The sequence below is a fragment of the Oncorhynchus kisutch genome, linkage group LG9 (assembly GCF_002021735.2).
Source record: "Oncorhynchus kisutch isolate 150728-3 linkage group LG9, Okis_V2, whole genome shotgun sequence".
Lineage (NCBI taxonomy): Eukaryota > Metazoa > Chordata > Actinopteri > Salmoniformes > Salmonidae > Oncorhynchus > Oncorhynchus kisutch.
In genome coordinates, this window is record NC_034182.2 from 35,507,348 (window position 1) to 35,527,474 (window position 20,127).

The following is a 20,127-nucleotide window of genomic DNA, read 5'->3' on the forward strand; positions in this document are numbered from 1 at the left end:
CGTTGTTTCCCCCTACAGAGATGACCGTTGTTTCCCCCTACAGTGATGACCGTTGTTTCCCCCTACAGTGATGACCGTTGTTTCCTCCTACAGAGACGACCGTTGTTTCCTCCTACAGAGACGACCGTTGTTTCCTCCTACAGAGACGACCGTTGTTTCCTCCTACAGAGACGACCGTTGTTTCCTCCTACAGTGATGACCGTTGTTTCCTCCTACAGTGATGACCGTTGTTTCCCCCTACAGAGACGACCGTTGTTTCCTCCTACAGAGATGACCGTTGTTTCCTCCTACAGTGATGACCGTTGTTTCCTCCTACAGTGATGACCGTTGTTTCCTCCTACAGTGATGACCGTTGTTTCCTCCTACAGAGACGACCGTTGTTTCCTCCTACAGTGATGACCGTTGTTTCCTCCTACAGAGACGACCGTTGTTTCCTCCTACAGAGATGACCGTTGTTTCCTCCTACAGTGATGACCGTTGTTTCCTCCTACAGTGATGACCGTTGTTTCCTCCTACAGAGACGACCGTTGTTTCCTCCTACAGAGACGACCGTTGTTTCCTCCTACAGAGACGACCGTTGTTTCCTCCTACAGAGACGACCGTTGTTTCCTCCTACAGAGACGACCGTTGTTTCCTCCTACAGAGACGACCGTTGTTTCCTCCTACAGAGACGACCGTTGTTTCCTCCTACAGAGACGACCGTTGTTTCCTCCTACAGAGACGACCGTTGTTTCCTCCTACAGTGATGACCGTTGTTTCCTCCTACAGTGATGACCGTTGTTTCCTCCTACAGTGATGACCGTTGTTTCCTCCTACAGTGATGACCGTTGTTTCCCCTACAGAGACGACCGTTGTTTCCTCCTACAGTGATGACCGTTGTTTCCTCCTACAGTGATGACCGTTGTTTCCTCCTACAGTGATGACCGTTGTTTCCTCCTACAGAGACGACCGTTGTTTCCTCCTACAGAGACGACCGTTGTTTCCTCCTACAGTGACGACCGTTGTTTCCTCCTACAGAGACGACCGTTGTTTCCTCCTACAGTGATGACCGTTGTTTCCTCCTACAGTGATGACCGTTGTTTCCCCCTACAGTGATGACCGTTGTTTCCCCCTACAGTGATGACCGTTGTTTCCCCCTACAGTGATGACCGTTGTTTCCCCCTACAGTGATGACCGTTGTTTCCTCCTACAGTGATGACCGTTGTTTCCCCCTACAGTGATGACCGTTGTTTCCCCCTACAGAGATGACCGTTGTTTCCTCCTACAGTGATGACCGTTGTTTCCTCCTACAGTGATGACCGTTGTTTCCCCCTACAGAGATGACCGTTGTTTCCCCCTACAGTGATGACCGTTGTTTCCCCCTACAGAGATGACCGTTGTTTCCTCCTACAGTGATGACCGTTGTTTCCTCCTACAGTGATGACCGTTGTTTCCTCCTACAGAGATGACCGTTGTTTCCCCCTACAGTGATGACCGTTGTTTCCTCCTACAGAGATGACCGTTGTTTCCTCCTACAGTGATGACCGTTGTTTCCCCCTACAGAGATGACCGTTGTTTCCTCCTACAGAGATGACCGTTGTTTCCCCCTACAGTGATGACCGTTGTTTCCTCCTACAGAGACGACCGTTGTTTCCTCCTACAGTGATGACCGTTGTTTCCTCCTACAGTGATGACCGTTGTTTCCTCCTACAGTGATGACCGTTGTTTCCTCCTACAGTGATGACCGTTGTTTCCTCCTACAGTGATGACCGTTGTTTCCTCCTACAGTGATGACCGTTGTTTCCTCCTACAGTGATGACCGTTGTTTCCCCCTACAGAGACGACCGTTGTTTCCCCCTACAGAGACGACCGTTGTTTCCTCCTACAGAGACGACCGTTGTTTCCTCCTACAGAGATGACCGTTGTTTCCTCCTACAGTGATGACCGTTGTTTCCTCCTACAGTGATGACCGTTGTTTCCTCCTACAGAGACGACCGTTGTTTCCTCCTACAGTGATGACCGTTGTTTCCTCCTACAGTGATGACCGTTGTTTCCTCCTACAGAGACGACCGTTGTTTCCTCCTACAGTGATGACCGTTGTTTCCTCCTACAGTGATGACCGTTGTTTCCTCCTACAGTGATGACCGTTGTTTCCTCCTACAGTGATGACCGTTGTTTCCCCCTACAGAGATGACCGTTGTTTCCCCCTACAGTGATGACCGTTGTTTCCTCCTACAGTGATGACCGTTGTTTCCTCCTACAGTGATGACCGTTGTTTCCTCCTACAGTGATGACCGTTGTTTCCTCCTACAGAGATGACCGTTGTTTCCTCCTACAGTGATGACCGTTGTTTCCTCCTACAGAGACGACCGTTGTTTCCTCCTACAGTGATGACCGTTGTTTCCTCCTACAGTGATGACCGTTGTTTCCTCCTACAGAGATGACCGTTGTTTCCTCCTACAGTGATGACCGTTGTTTCCTCCTACAGAGACGACCGTTGTTTCCTCCTACAGTGATGACCGTTGTTTCCCCCTACAGTGATGACCGTTGTTTCCCCCTACAGTGATGACCGTTGTTTCCTCCTACAGTGATGACCGTTGTTTCCCCCTACAGTGATGACCGTTGTTTCCTCCTACAGTGATGACCGTTGTTTCCTCCTACAGTGATGACCGTTGTTTCCTCCTACAGTGATGACCGTTGTTTCCTCCTACAGTGATGACCGTTGTTTCCTCCTACAGAGACGAACCATCTGGTTCAGATGGCTGCTAGATTGACTTTGTTGTTACACACACATTTATACATGACGAGGCTGTGTCAAATTCTTATTAGGTAGGCTCAGGAGATGGCACATCTACAGATTAATATTGTCAGGAGATGGCACATCTACAGATTAGAGAGAACTGTTTCATCAATACAATCAAATTTCATCTAACATCTCATTCTCCCACATCATCAACGTTGTCCCCTTTTGGAAAACATATTTTGTCACTGGCTCGAATTGTCTGAATCCTGCCTTGTCATGAGTTAGGCTGCTTCTCACCAGAATGTTTTCTGATTTTATTATCCTGATATTGACTTGAATTTAAATGCGTAGGCTACATTTGCAAGGCACTTGGGAGAAACGCTGACTCCCCTTTCCTGCTTGACAACACTTTCACTTTGTCTTTTTACATTTTTTTTCTCTCTAAAATGTCAGAACCAAACAATCCCGTCTACAGTACTCTCATACTAGTGACTTCCTGTACATGCATAAAGTGGACACAGCGGTAGAGACCGGAATATATATTTTTGCAAGTTAATATGAAGCTCTCTTTTACTAAAACGACAAAACAGAAGAATTATATAGTATTTAAAATATTCTATTTTTCAGAGTAGTTGACTCTGATCTGGTTGTGAAGACAATAAGACGATGCACATGTTTTATATTGGATACCATATTTTGTAATCAAATCTATTTTAGTGACATGGACTTGAATTTACTGATATGTGTATTTGGGTTTCTGGCCACAGTGTACAATGCAATTTTTTGAGACTTATCAATATTGAACAGACAGTGTTTTATAACGACAATCTTTTATGAGATCTTATAGAAATCACACACTGCAAAAAGCTCAAGAATTTGGAAATAAACAAGCTAATTTTATAAAATGTCTCTGGTGTTGTTTTTGATCGTCCTTGTGCCCAATGTTTTACTTTTCACTTAAATAATTTGACTCAAGCGTTGAATTCCTGGATCCGTCCCCAGTTATTTTTTATTTATTTTTATTTCACCTTTTATTTAACCAGGTAGGAAAGTTGAGAACAAGTTCTCATTTGCAATTGCGACCTGGCCAAGATAAAGCATAGCAATTCGACACAGAGTCACACATGGAATAAACAAAACATACAGTCAATAATACAGTAGAACAAAAGAAAACAAAAAGTCTATATACAGTGAGTGCAAATGAGGTATGTTAAGGAAATAAATAGGCCATGGTGGCGAAGTAATTACAATATAGCAATTAAACACTGGAATGGTAGATCGGCAGAAGATTAATGTGCAGGTAGAGATACTGGGGTGCAAAGGAGCAAAATAAATATCAGTATGGGGATGAGGTAGGTAGATAGATGGGCTGTTTACAGATGGGCTAAGTACAGGTGCAGTGATCTGTAAAATGCTCTGACAGCTGGTGCTTAAAGCTAGTGAGGGAGATGTGAGTCTCCAGCTTCAGAGATTTTTGCAATTCGTTCCAGTCATTGGCAGCAGAGAACTGGAAGGAAAGATGACCAAATGAGGAATTGGCTTTGTTGGTGACCAGTGAGATATACCTGCTGGAGCGCGTGCTACGAGTGGGTGCTGCTATGGTGACCAGTGAGCTGAGATAAGGCGGGGCTTTGCCTAGCAGAGACTTGTAGATAACCTGTAGCCAGTGGGTTTGGCGACGAGTATGAAGCGAGGGCCAACCAACGAGAGCTTACAGGTCGCAATGGTGGGTAGTGTATGGGGCTTTGGTGACAAAACGGATGGCACTGTGATAGACTGCAGCCAGTTTGTTGAGTAGAGTGTTGGAGGCTATTTTATAGATGACATCACCGAAGTCGAGGATCGGTAGGATGGTCAGTTTTACGAGGGTATGTTTGGCAGCATGAGTGAAGGATGCTTTGTTGCGATATAGGAAGCCGATTCTAGATTTAATTTTGGATTGGAGATGCTTAATGTGAGTCTGGAAGGAGAGTTTACAGTCTAACCAGACACCCAGGTATTTGTAGTTGTCCACGTATTCTAAGTCAGAGCCGTCCAGAGTAGTGATGCTGGACGGGCGAGCAGGTGCGGGCAGCGATCGATTGAAAAGCGTGCATTTAGTTTGACTTATTGAGTGCTCAACGTACGGGCTAACGATTTGTATTGAGTCTGTGTCTAACTGATGTCGAGTTTCCAAACCTCTCTATGGTTTGGAACAACATGTCAATGTCTGAAGCACACAGAGTTATGTAGTGATGAATGTGAGCCAACCACATCAAGTAGACCCATAGTCCATGTGGTATTCATCATCACATTCTTATGTTACTGATACAATTTGTCTTTATCTTCTATGAACTGCAATCAAGGCATTTCTGCATCGCTTGCTGTTTGGGGTTTTAGGCTGGGTTTCTGTACAGCACTTTGACATCTGCTGTTGTAAAAAGGGGCTTTATAAATATATTTGATCGATAGATCGGTACACACATCGTGGAGTTGTGTAACTAGAATCCATGCCTATTTATTCCTGGTACACACGTATTACCACATTATACTCCAGAATAATCATCCTTGCCATTGTCAACACAAGAAAAGCCCAGCAAATGATTTATCATTAGTTAAAGGCCAGGCTCCATTCAATGGTTTTTTACACAATGGAAAGTTGTCTCTTTGTGCTGGGTCTCCTGTGGTGCATCATATTTGAAAAGATGAGTAGACGCACAGAGATTGCTTGAAGTTCTCTGCATGGAGATGAGCCATGGCAGAAAGGCGATGTGGGGACACTGTTGGCTAAAACCTTGTGTGTGTGTGACACACTGATTCATCAGTGGCACAGTTGCACTAGTATGAATTGTGTGTGTGTGTGCGTGTGTGGGGGGGTCCAGATCTGTCAATTACTGACTCTCCATTCCTATTATATTTTCTGATAGTTTTCTACTTCCTCTCCCTGCATCGTCCCCTGTGGCATCTTTCACATCTTACCCCACCCACCCTTTGTCTCTGTGTTTTCATACACTTTGTAGAACTCTGTCTTTTTCTAAAGCTGCCCTTGTTCAAGGGCTGTGAATCAGGCTTCGTGAAAACATCTCAAAGGAGAGCGAGAACGTTACTCACTCCATAACAAAAATTATTTTTTAATCTGAATGGTCGGCGTGGACGCAAGCAAACAGCTTCTCTAATTCGATCATCAGTGCATCTTCCAACCTTGATGCGTATGTTCATATATAAATGAACTGGTGCTCGCCGGGAAACTAGCTTGCGATAGTGTGTTAATGTGTGTCATACGCGTGGATGCAGCTCTACATAAGACTCCCATCATGGATTTTTATGTCTGCGTCACATTCAATTCCACTTAGGCTACTTTTAGACAGGCAGCCCAATTTCTGTTTTCAGATCAGCTATTAAGATCAGCTCTAAGAAAAAGAGTAGATGTGATTGGTCATAAGAACAATTAATGTAAAACTGGGAGCTGATTATGGAGTCTCTAGTATTGCTTCATTTAGATTCCTCCTCACCAGGATCTCGATAAGACTACGAAGCAACTCAAGTTACGAGCTTGTATCAACATTGAATAAAGGTTTATACACCAATGATTTGAGTGATGGCAGCTGGCGGGATGTCGTCTATAGGTTATCATTCATACTTGTTCCTGACGTATGGGTCTGGATTGATATTTCTTTACTGGCTTGTCCTCACAGCTTCCAGATGTAATGTTTCTCTGTCTTGGTCTTTAAATCCAGACCCAGTCCCTCTTAACTGTAACTCTCAGGTTATTGCAGTTAAACAGAGGGTGAACGCTTCTTAACAACGTCTACCACCCCCCCCCCAAGCCATAAGACTCCTGAACAGCTAATCAAATGGCTACCAAGACTATTTGCATTGTCCCCTCACCCCCTCTTTTACGCTGCTGCTACTCTCTTGTTATTATCTATGCATAATCACTTTAACTCTACCTTACACTACCGATCAAAAGTTTGGGGCCACTTAGAAATGTCCTTGTTTTTGAAAGAAAAGCTTACTTTCTTTGACCATTAAAATAACATCAAATTGATCAGAAATACAGTGTATACATTGTTAATGTTGTAAATGATGATTGTAGCTGGAAACGGCTGAATTTATTTTACAAATATTTTTTATGGAATATCTACATAGGCGTACAGAGGCCCATTATCAGCAACCATCACTCCTGTGTTCCAATGGCACGTTGTGTTAGCTAATCCAAGTTTATAATTTTAAAAGGCTAATTGATCATTAGAAAACCCTTTGGCCATTATGTTAGCACAGCTGAAAACTATTGTTCTGTTTAAAGGAGCATTAATATTCCATTAAAAATCAGCCGTTTACAGCTACAATCATCATTTACAACATTAACAATGTCTACTCTGTATTTCTCATCAATTTGATGCCATTTTAATGGACAAAAAATGTGCTTTTCTTTCAAAAACAAGGACATTTCTAAGTGACCCCAAATGTTTGACCGGTAGTGTACATATACATATTACCTCGACTAACCGGTGCCCCCGCACATTGACTCTGTACCGGTACCCCCCTGTATATAGTCTCCACATTGACTCTGTACCGGTACCCCCCCTGTATATAGACTCCACATTGACTCTGTACCGGTACCCCCCTGTATATAGACTCCACATTGACTCTGTACCGGTACCCCCCTGTATATAGTCTCCACATTGACTCTGTACCGGTACCCCCCTGTATATAGTCTCCACATTGACTCTGTACCGGTACCCCCCTGTATATAGTCTCCACATTGACTCTGTACCGGTACCCCCCTGTATATAGTCTCCACATTGACTCTGTACCGGTCTCCCTGTATATAGTCTCCACATTGACTCTGTACCGGTACCCCCCTGTATATAGTCTCCACATTGACTCTGTACCGGTACCCCCCTGTATATAGTCTCCACATTGACTCTGTACCGGTACCCCCCCTGTATATAGTCTCCACATTGACTCTGTACCGGTCTCCCTGTATATAGTCTCCACATTGACTCTGTACCGGTACCCCCCTGTATATAGTCTCCACATTGACTCTGTACCGGTACCCCCCTGTATATAGTCTCCACATTGACTCTGTACCAGTCTCCCTGTATATAGACTCCACATTGACTCTGTACCGGTACCCCCCTGTATATAGCCTCCACATTGACTCTGTACCGGTACCCCCCTGTATATAGTCTCCACATTGACTCTGTACCGGTACCCCCCTGTATATAGTCTCCACATTGACTCTGTACCGGTACCCCCCTGTATATAGTCTCCACATTGACTCTGTACCGGTACCCCCTGTATATAGACTCCACATTGACTCTGTACCGGTACCCCCTGTATATAGTCTCCACATTGACTCTGTACCGGTACCCCCCTGTATATAGTCTCCACATTGACTCTGTACCAGTACCCCCCTCTATATAGTCTCCACATTGACTCTGTACCGGTACCCCCCCTGTATATAGTCTCCACATTGACTCTGTACCGGTACCCCCCCTGTATATAGTCTCCACATTGACTCTGTACCGGTACCCCCCTTGTATATAGTCCACATGACTCTGTACCGGTACCCCCCTGTATATAGTCTCCACATTGACTCTGTACCGGTACCCCCTGTATATAGTCTCCACATTGACTCTGTACCGGTACCCCCCTGTCATATAGTCTCCACATTGACTCTGTAACCGGTACCCCCCTCTGTATATAGTCTCCACATGACTCTGTACCGGTACCCCCCTGTATATAGTCTCCACATTGACTCTGTACCGGTACCCCCCTGTATATAGTCTCCACATTGACTCTGTACCGGTACCCCCCTGTATATAGTCTCCACATTGATCTGTACGGTACCCCCTGTATATAGTCCTCCACATTGACTCTGTACCGGTACCCCCCCTGTATATAGTCTCCACATTGACTCTGTACCGGTCTCCCTGTATATAGTCTCCACATTGACTCTGTACCGGTTACCCCCCTTGTATATAGTCTCCACATTGACTCTGTACCGGTCTCCCTGTATATAGTCTCCACATTGACTCTGTACCGGTACCCCCCTGTATATAGTCTCCACATTGACTCTGTACCGGTCTCCCTGTATATAGTCTCCACATTGACTCTGTACCGGTACCCCCCTGTATATAGTCTCCACATTGACTCTGTACCGGTACCCCCCTGTATATAGTCTCCACATTGACTCTGTACCGGTCTCCCTGTATATAGTCTCCACATTGACTCTGTACCGGTACCCCCCTGTATATAGTCTCCACATTGACTCTGTACCGGTACCCCCTCTATATAGTCTCCACATTGACTCTGTACCGGTACCCCCCTGTATATAGTCTCCACATTGACTCTGTACCGGTACCCCCCTGTATATAGTCTCCACATTGACTCTGTACCGGTACCCCCCTGTATATAGTCTCCACATTGACTCTGTACCGGTACCCCCCTGTATATAGTCTCCACATTGACTCTGTACCGGTACCCCCCTGTATATAGTCTCCACATTGACTCTGTACCGGTACCCCCCTGTATATAGTCTCCACATTGACTCTGTACCGGTACCCCCCCTGTATATAGTCTCCACATTGACTCTGTACCGGTCTCCCTGTATATAGTCTCCACATTGACTTTGTACCGGTACCCCCCTGTATATAGTCTCCACATTGACTCTGTACCGGTCTCCCTGTATATAGTCTCCACATTGACTCTGTACCGGTACCCCCCTGTATATAGTCTCCACATTGACTCTGTACCGGTACCCCCCTGTATATAGTCTCCACATTGACTCTGTACCGGTACCCCCCCTGTATATAGTCTCCACATTGACTCTGTACCGGTACCCCCCTGTATATAGTCTCCACATTGACTCTGTACCGGTCTCCCTGTATATAGTCTCCACATTGACTCTGTACCGGTCTCCCTGTATATAGTCTCCACATTGACTCTGTACCGGTACCCCCCTGTATATAGCCTCCACATTGACTCTGTACCGGTACCCCCCTGTATATAGTCTCCACATTGACTCTGTACCGGTACCCCCTGTATATAGTCTCCACATTGACTCTGTACCGGTACCCCCCTGTATAAAGCCTCCACATTGACTCTGTACCGGTACCCCCCTGTATATAGTCTCCACATTGACTCTGTACCGGTACCCCCCTGTATATAGACTCCACATTGACTCTGTACCGGTACCCCCTGTATATAGTCTCCACATTGACTCTGTACCGGTCCCCCTGTATATAGCCTCCACATTGACTCTGTACCGGTACCCCCCTGTATATAGACTCCACATTGACTCTGTACCGGTACCCCCCTGTATATAGTCTCCACATTGACTCTGTACCGGTACCCCCCTGTATATAGTCTCCACATTGACTCTGTACCGGTACCCCCCTGTATATAGTCTCCACATTGACTCTGTACCGGTCTCCCTGTATATAGTCTCCACATTGACTCTGTACCGGTCTCCCTGTATATAGTCTCCACATTGACTCTGTACCGGTACCCCCTGTATATAGTCTCCACATGGACTCTGTACCGGTACCCCCCTGTATATAGCCTCCACATTGACTCTGTACCGGTACCCCCCTGTATATAGTCTCCACATTGACTCTGTACCGGTACCCCCCTGTATATAGACTCCACATTGACTCTGTACCGGTACCCCCCTGTATATAGTCTCCACATTGACTCTGTACCGGTCCCCCTGTATATAGCCTCCACATTGACTCTGTACCGGTACCCCCCTGTATATAGACTCCACATTGACTCTGTACCGGTACCCCCCTGTATATAGTCTCCACATTGACTCTGTACCGGTCCCCCTGTATATAGCCTCCACATTGACTCTGTACCGGTACCCCCCTGTATATAGACTCCACATTGACTCTGTACCGGTACCCCCCTGTATATAGCCTCCACATTGACTCTGTACCGGTACCCCCCTGTATATAGACTCCACATTGACTCTGTACCGGTACCCCCCTGTATATAGCCTCCACATTGACTCTGTACCGGTACCCCCCTGTATATAGTCTCCACATTGACTCTGTACCGGTACCCCCCTGTATATAGTCTCCACATTGACTCTGTACCGGTACCCCCCTGTATATAGACTCCACATTGACTCTGTACCGGTACCCCCCCTGTATATAGTCTCCACAGTGACTCTGTACCGGTACCCCCCTGTATATAGTCTCCACATTGACTCTGTACCGGTACCCCCCTGTATATAGTCTCCACAGTGACTCTGTACCGGTACCCCCCTGTATATAGCCTCCACATTGACTCTGTACCGGTACCCCCCTGTATATAGTCTCCACAGTGACTCTGTACCGGTACCCCCCTGTATATAGTCTCCACATTGACTCTGTACCGGTACCCCCCTGTATATAGTCTCCACAGTGACTCTGTACCGGTACCCCCCTGTATATAGTCTCCACATTGACTCTGTACCGGTACCCCCCTGTATATAGTCTCCACATTGACTCTGTACCGGTACCCCCCTGTATATGGACTCCACATTGACTCTGTACCGGTACCCCCCTGTATATAGCCTCCACATTGACTCTGTACCAGTACCCCCTGTATATAGTCTCCACATTGACTCTGTACCGGTACCCCCCTGTATATAGTCTCCACATTGACTCTGTACCGGTACCCCCCTGTATATAGTCTCCACAGTGACTCTGTACCGGTACCCCCCTGTATATAGTCTCCACATTGACTCTGTACCGGTCTCCCTGTATATAGTCTCCACATTGACTCTGTACCGGTCCCCCCTGTATATAGTCTCCACATTGACTCTGTACTGGTACCCCCCTGTATATAGTCTCCACAGTGACTCTGTACCGGTACCCCCTGTGTATATAGCCTCCACAGTGACTCTGTACCGGTACCCCCCTGTATATAGTCTCCACATTGACTCTGTACCGGTACCCCCCTGTATATAGCCTCCACATTGACTCTGTACCGGTACCCCCCTGTATATAGCCTCCACATTGACTCTGTACCGGTACCCCCTGTGTATATAGCCTCCACAGTGACTCTGTACCGGTACCCCCCTGTATATAGCCTCCACATTGACTCTGTACCGGTACCCCCCTGTATATAGCCTCCACATTGACTCTGTACCGGTACCCCCCTGTATATAGCCTCCACATTGACTCTGTACCGGTACCCCCCTGTATATAGCCTCCACATTGACTCTGTACCGGTCCCAATGTATATAGACTCGCTATTGTTCTTTTACTGCTGCTCTTTAATTATTTGTTACTTTCTATTTTTAACACATTTTCTTAAAACTGCATTGTTAGTTAATAAGGGCTTATAAGTAAGCAGTTCACCTATTGTATTCGGCACAACATTTGGTTTGATGTCTTAGTTGCTCAGAAACCAGGGACATATTGATGTATATTAGCCCATATCCTTCGTAACACCAAGTTCCTAGCAGTTCAAATCCAATGGACCGGGGTAGATGCAGTAGTCTGTGGAAATGAGATAGCTAGCACGGGTGAACAGGCTCTTCAAACATACTGCTTCCGATGTCGTGAGGGAACCTATAGTTTGTGACTGAATTGGATAGATTAGAAGTGGCCTCTCCAACCTCGACCTGCCTACTCAATCTCCTCCTCCTTCGCAATCTGACGCTCTATCTCCATATTCTAGAAGACCTGGGCAATCAAATAGCGAGGAGAGAGAGGGAGGGAGAAGGAGAGATTAAAAGGCCCAGGAAATAGTGACGATGAGTAAGCTCTTCATCATACACCACTGGAAGGAAAGTTCATCACAGAATATTAAACTGTTTTCTGCCATCAGTTTGATATTGAGGGTAAACTGCATTACATAGCAGTGTGTGTGTGTGTGTGTGAGAGAGAGAGAGAGAGAGAGAGGGAGAAAAAGTGTGTGTGATTGTGTGCGTGTGTTCTGTGCCACCAATATCTGTGTGTGAAAAGAATTTTAAACATGTTATTATTACTTATTCTTCCCTTCTCAAGGGCAACTGGAGCTGTTATGCATCATGAGGACATGGGAGGACAATTTTCTCTTCCAGTGGAACCTGTCAGCCCCCTGTTAGAAGAGAATATACACAGGTAGTTACTATGCAAGGCTAGAAGACAGACTGGAGAGAGGCTTTCCACTCCCTATCAAATGATCCATAGCCGAATTGGTATTTATTTAGTATTTATTAGGATTCCCAATTAGCTGCTGTTGAGCAACGGCTACTCTTCCTGGGGTCCAAACAGGAAACAACACAACAAATAAAATACATAAATATACACAACATTTACATTACAATTTAGCCATCCAGAGCGACCCACAGCTAATGCATCCCCTTTCATGTGGAGACAAACACATACATGCCCAAACGTATGTGGACACCTGCTCATCGAACATCTCATTCCAAAATCATGGGCATTAATATGGAGTTGGTCCCCCCTTTGCTGCTATAACAGCCTCCACTCTTCTGGGAAGACTTTCCACTAGATGTTGGAACATTGCTGCAGGGACTTGTCAGGGCTCTGTGGATGTCAGGGCTCTGTGGAGGTCAGTCAAGTTTTTCCACCTTGATCTCGACAAACCATTTCTGTATGGACCTTGCTTTGTGCACAGGGGCATTGTCATGCTAAAACAGGAAAGGGCCTTCCCCAGACTGTTGCCATAAAGTTGGAAGCAAATAATTGTCTAGAATGTAGCGTTAAGATCTCCCTTCACTGGAGCTAAGGGGCCTAGCCCGAACCACGAAAAACAGCCCCAGACCATTATTCCTCCTCCACCAAACTTTACAGTTGGCACTATGCATTTGGGCAGGTAGGGTTATTCTGGCTTCCGCCAAAACCAGATTAGTCCAGAGAACGCGTTTCCACTGCTCCAGAGTCCAACGGCGGCGAGCTTTACACCCCTCCAGCTGACGCTTTGTGCATGGTGGTCTTAGGCTTGTTTCCGGCTGCTAGGCCATGAAAACCAATTTCATGAAGCTCCCAACGAACAGTTATTGTGCTGACGTTGCTTCCAGAGGCAGTTTGAACTCGGTAGTGAGTGTTGCAACCATGGACAGACGATTTTTACGCACAAAGCTTGTGTGGCCTACCACTTTGCGGCAAAGCCATTGTTGTTCCTAGGCGTTTCCACTACACAATAACAGCACTTACAAGTGGAAGCTCTAGCAGGGCAGAATTATTTTATTTTTTACTTTATTTCTAGATTTTCAGATATAACAAGTACATTACAAACCCAACCCCTCATTCTCCCTCCCCCCCTCCCTCCCTCCCTCCCTCCAAACCACCAAGGCATCCATAAGAGTAAGTTTAATAGGAAAGAAAAACAGAAACAAACAGTAATAGAAATTAAAACAATGGAGAAAGAAAAGTTCAATAAAAATTCTTAACAGCACAAATGGCCACTAGAACAGACATGACTGCTTACCAAACGATGCAAGTTACCCTAAGTAAAAGACAGGCTCTCCAGGTATTGCATTAATGGAGACCAGGTTAAGTCTAACTTCTGTCGGGACCCAAGCACAGTGTACCTAACCTTCTCCAGAGGCAGAGATCACATCACCTCCTTAACCCACTGCATAAAGGAGGAAGGCTTTGCAGACTTCCAGTGAAAGATGACAAGGCGGCGAGCTGGCAGCTATGGCATTTGCCTGATGCGTGGTAGCATTCTGGTCTAGGGGATGTACCCCAAAAATGGCAGTGACTGGGTTGTGGCTAACAGTTGTATTACACCTATGTGAGAATGCCTCAAAAATGGGGTCCCAGAGGACACTCAAAGATTGGCATGACCAAAACATGTGTCCCATAGTCGCTGGACTCTGGTGGCATCTCAAACACTTGGGGTCAACATTTGGGTATATTTTTGCCAATCTGTCATTTTGAGAAATGGAGACGGTGTAAAGTCTTAAACTGAATAAACCCATGCCTTATGCAGAATGGTGATGTGTGGATACACAATACTTCAACTGAATAAACCCATGCCTTATACAGAATGGTGATGTGTGGATACACAATACTTCAACTGAATAAACCCATGCCTTATACAGAATGGTGATGTGTGGATACACAATACTTCAACTGAATAAACCCATGCCTTATACAGAATGGTGATGTGTGGATACACAATACTTCAACTGAATAAACCCATGCCTTATACAGAATGGTGATGTGTGGATACACAATACTTCAACTGAATAAACCCATGCCTTATACAGAATGGTGATGTGTGGATACACAATACTTCAACTGAATAAACCCATGCCTTATACAGAATGGTGATGTGTGGATACACAATACTTCAACTGAATAAACCCATGCCTTATGCAGAATGGTGATGTGTGGATACACAATACTTCAACTGAATAAACCCATGCCTTATGCAGAATGGTGATGTGTGGATACACAATACTTTGTTACCATATATCATTGGGTAGTTCGCCACCTATGTCTTGCTCCCATGCAGATTTTGTATTTGCAAAGGAAGGCGGATGAATGTTCTGTATTATGTTGTATAATCTGAAGATTGTGCCCTGCAGATGTGGGTTAAGATCTAAGCATGTTGGAAATGTTATTTGGCAAAGCTGCGAGTTTGCAGGTATCTAAAAAAAAAAGAGTGGGTATTGAAAATATTATGGTCAAACCTCAGAGTATCGAATGAGACGAATGTGATATCAACAAATAGGTCACAAAAAAAACACCAGACCTGGAATGCCGTGTCAATCTGTGACGCTGGGAAGAGAGGGTTAGATGTTAATGGAGAGAAGCCGCTTGCTTGTTTAAGGATAAAGTGACTTCGGAATTGGGACCAGATTTGAAGGGAGTTCTTATAAATGGGGTTCAAAACATGGTTGCCAAGGTTCATGGGCAATGGGGAGCACCGGAGGGAGACGGGGGAGTTGGAAGGCTTGACTGTAACTCTATGATGGCCCAAGTTGGACCATCCTTGTTTTCAAATGTAGAAACTCAATAAACACATTTAGATATACACTGTATTTGCTGACCAGTAGTGATGTAAAAATTAGGGAAGGCTCAGCTCGCCTGCGGGCTTAGGTCTCTCGATACAGTTGAAGTTGGAAGTTTACATACACCATAGTAAATTTTTCACAATTCCTGACATTTATTGCTATTAAAAATGTCCTTGTCTTAGGCCAGTTAGGATCACCACTTTATTTTAAGAATGTGAAATGTCAGAATAATAGAGAGAATGATTTATTTCAGCTTTTATTTCTTTCATCACATTCCCAGTGGGTCAGAAGTTTACATACACTCAATTAGTATTTGGTAGCATTGCCTTTAAATTGTTTAACTTGGTTCAAATGTTTTGGGTAGCCTTCCACAAGCTTCCCACAATAAGTTGGTTGAATTTTGGCCCATTCCTCCTGACAGAACTGGTGTAACTGAATCAGGTTTGTAGGCCTCCTTGTCCCACATACTTTTTCAGTTCTGCCCACAGATTTTCTATAGGCTGGAGGTCAGGGCTTTGTGATGGCCACTCCAATACCTTGACTTTGTTGTCCTTAAGCCATTTTGCCACAACTTTGGAAGTATGCTTGGGGTCATTGTCCATTTGGAAGACCCATTTCCATTTCCAAGCATTAACATCCTGGCTGATGTTGCTTCAATATATCCACATAATTTTCCTCCTTCATGATGCTATCTATTTTGTGAAGTGCACCATTCCTTCCTGCAGCAAAGCACGCCCACAACATGATGCTGCCACCCCCGTGCTTCATGGTTGTGATGGTGTTCGTCGGCTTGCAAGCCTCCCCCTTTTTCCTCAAAACATAATGATGGTCATTATGGCCAAATAGTTCTATTTTTGTTTCATCAGACCAGAGGACATTTCTCCAAAAAGATACGATCTTTGCCCCCATGTGCCGTTGCAAACCGTAGTCTGGCTTTTTTTGTGGTGGATTTGGAGCAGTGGCTTTTTCCTTGTTGAGCGGCATTTCAGATTATGTCGATATAGGACTTGTTTTACTGTGGATATAGATACTTTTGTACCTGTTTCCTCTGGCATCTTCACAATGTCCTTTGCTGTTGTTCTGGGATTGATTTGCACTTTTTGCACCAACATACGTTTGTCTCTAGGAGACAAAATGCATCTCCTTCCTGAGTATGACGGCTGCGTGGTCCCATGGTGTTTATACTTGCGTACTGTTTGTACAGATGAACGTGGTACCTTCAGGCATTTGGAAATTGCTCCCAAGGATGAACCAGACATGTGGAGGTCTACAATTTTTTTTCTGAGGTCTTGGCTGATTTCTTTTGATTTTCCCATGATGTTAAGCAAAAAGGCACTGAGTTTGAAGGTAGGCCTGGAAATACATCCACAGGTACACCTCCAAATGACTCAAATGATGTCAATTAAACGTATCAGAAGCTTCTAAAGCTATGACATCATTTTCTGGAATTTTCCACGCTGTTTAAAGGAACAGTCAACGTAGTGTATGTTAACTTCTGACCCACTTGAATTGTGATACAGTGAATTAAATAATATGTCTGTAAACAATTGTTGGAAGAATGACTTATGTCATGCACAAAGTAGATGCTAACCGACTTGACAAAACTATAGTTTGTTAAAACAAGACATTTGTGGAGTGGTTGAAAAACTAGTTTTAATGACTCCAACCTAAGTGAATGTAAACTTCCGACTTCAACTGTATATACCTTTCTCATTCATGGATTTGACTTGTTCCAAATGTAGCTGGAAATGTAGCTCTCCAGTTGTTTGAACATCGATTTTTGCATAAAAATGATAATCATTTGGAATAAGTACAAAAACCTAGGTAGTACAGTCATCTTAACAGAATTAATGCGACCTGTTAATGAAATGGGAAGAGACGACCACCTTATGAAATCCTGCTTTGTGCTCTCCAGGAATGTTTTAAAGTTATGTTTAAACAGAGCCTTAAATGAGCGTGTTAACTTTATCCCCAAATAAGTAAAGGCCTGAATGGGCATACCCAATTCCTTCTGCTAACTGATTCATGGGGAGGAGCACACTTTTTGTTAGCTTTAACTTATAACCAGAGAATGTCCCAAAACCTTGTAGTATGTCCAAGAGATCGGGTATAGACTCCACAGGGTTAGAGATGTATACAAGAAGATGGTCTGCCTATAAGGACACCTTGTGAGTTATGTTGCCCGTCTATATTCCCTTAATCCTCCCCTCCGCCCGCAGGACGATAGCGAGAGGCTCAATAGCCATATCAAATAGGAAAGGAGATAAACAGCAACCCTGCCTGGCCCCCCTGTGGAGAGGAAAGTAGCTGGAGGTAACAGTGTTGGTGCGAACAGAAGCCACTGGGGACGAGTACAAATTCTTAATCCAGGAAAGGAATGACGGGCCAAACCCAAATCTCTCTGGTACTGTAAATAGATGTTCCCACTCAACCCGGTTGAAAGCCTTCTCAGCATCAAGAGTGATGACAACATCTGGCTGTTGAGTTGAGTGGGCAGAATAAAGAACATTAAATTAGCCGGAGCATATTATAGAAAGATTTCCTACCTGAGATAAATCAAAGTTAATTACATTAGGCATCACTGTCTCTAAACGGACCTTAGTGAGAATTTAACAATTGCAGCACAAAAGGCTTATAGGGCGGTATGAGTCACAGTCTAGGGGATTCTTGTCTTTTTTAAGAAAAAACTAAATAGTCGCCTGGTGTTGGTGGCAGATTCTGACTAGAAAGGATTTCATTGTCCATTGAGCTGAGGATAAGGGATAATTTAGAGGAGAATGATTTATAAAATGCAATAGGGAAGGCATCAGCCTTTCTAATCGACCTGGCCCGGGTATCCTGGAAGGACATTGACCTCATCCCGTCAGTTGAGGATGCCTGGTCATTCTTTAAAAGTAACTTCCTCACCATTTTAGATAAGCATGCTCCGTTCAAAAAATGCAGAACTAAGAACAGATACAGCCCTTGGTTCACCCCAGACCTGACTGCCCTCGACCAGCACAAAAACATCCTGTGGCGGACTGCAATAGCATCGAATAGTCCCCGTGATATGCAACTGTTCAGGGAAGTCCAGAACCAATACACGCAGTCAGTCAGGAAAGCTAAGGCCAGCTTCTTCAGGCAGAAGTTTGCATCCTGTAGCTCCAACTCCAAAAAGTTCTGGGACACCTTGAAGTCCATGGAGAACAAGAGCACCTCCTCCCAGCTGCCCACTGCACTGAGGCTAGGTAACACGGTCACCACTGATAAATCCATGATTATCGAAAACTTCAATAAGCATTTCTCAACGGCTGGCCATGCCTTCCGCCTGGCTACTTCAACCTCGGCCAACAGCTCCGCCCCCCCCCGCAGCTCCTCGCCCAAGCCTCTCCAGGTTCTCCTTTAACCAAATCCAGATAGCAGATGTTCTGAAAGAGCTGCAAAACCTGGACCCGTACAAATCAGCTGGGCTTGACAATCTGGACCCTCTATTTCTGAAACTATCTGCCACCATTGTCGCAACCCCTATTACCAGCCTGTTCAACCTCTCTTTCATATCGTCTGAGATCCCCAAGGATTGGAAAGCTGCCGCAGTCATCCCCCTCTTCAAAGGGGGAGACACCCTGGACCCAAACTGTTACAGACCTATATCCATCCTGCCCTGCCTATCTAAGGTCTTCGAAAGCCAAGTCAACAAACAGGTCACTGACCATCTCGAATCCCACTGCACCTTCTCCGCTGTGCAATCTGGTTTCCGAGCCGGTCATGGGTGCACCTCAGCCACACTCAAGGTACTCAACGATATCATAACCGCCATCGATAAAAGACAGTACTGTGCAGCCGTCTTCATCGACCTTGCCAAGGCTTTCGACTCTGTCAATCACCATATTCTTATCGGCAGACTCAGGAGCCTCGGTTTTTCGGATGACTGCCTTGCCTGGTTCACCAATTACTTTGCAGACAGAGTTCAGTGCGTCAAATCGGAGGGCATGCTGTCTGGTCCTCTGGCAGTCTCTATGGGGGTGCCACAGGGTTCAATTCTCGGGCCGACTCTTTTCTCTGTGTATATCAATGATGTTGCTCTTGCTGCGGGCGATTCCCTGATCCACCTCTACGCAGACGACACCATTCTATATACTTTCGGCCCGTCTTTGGACACTGTGCTATCTAACCTCCAAACAAGCTTCAATGCCATACAACACTCCTTCCGTGGCCTCCAACTGCTCATAAACGCTAGTAAAACCAAATGCATGCTTTTCAACCGGTCGCTGCCTGCACCCGCATGCCCGACTAGCATCACCACCCTGGATGGTTCCGACCTAGAATATGTGGACGTCTATAAGTACCTAGGTGTCTGGCTAGACTGCAAACTCTCCTTCCAGACTCATATCAAACATCTCCAATCGAAAATCAAATCAAGAGTCGGCTTTCTATTCCGCAACAAAGCCTCCTTCACTCACGCCGCCAAGCTTAC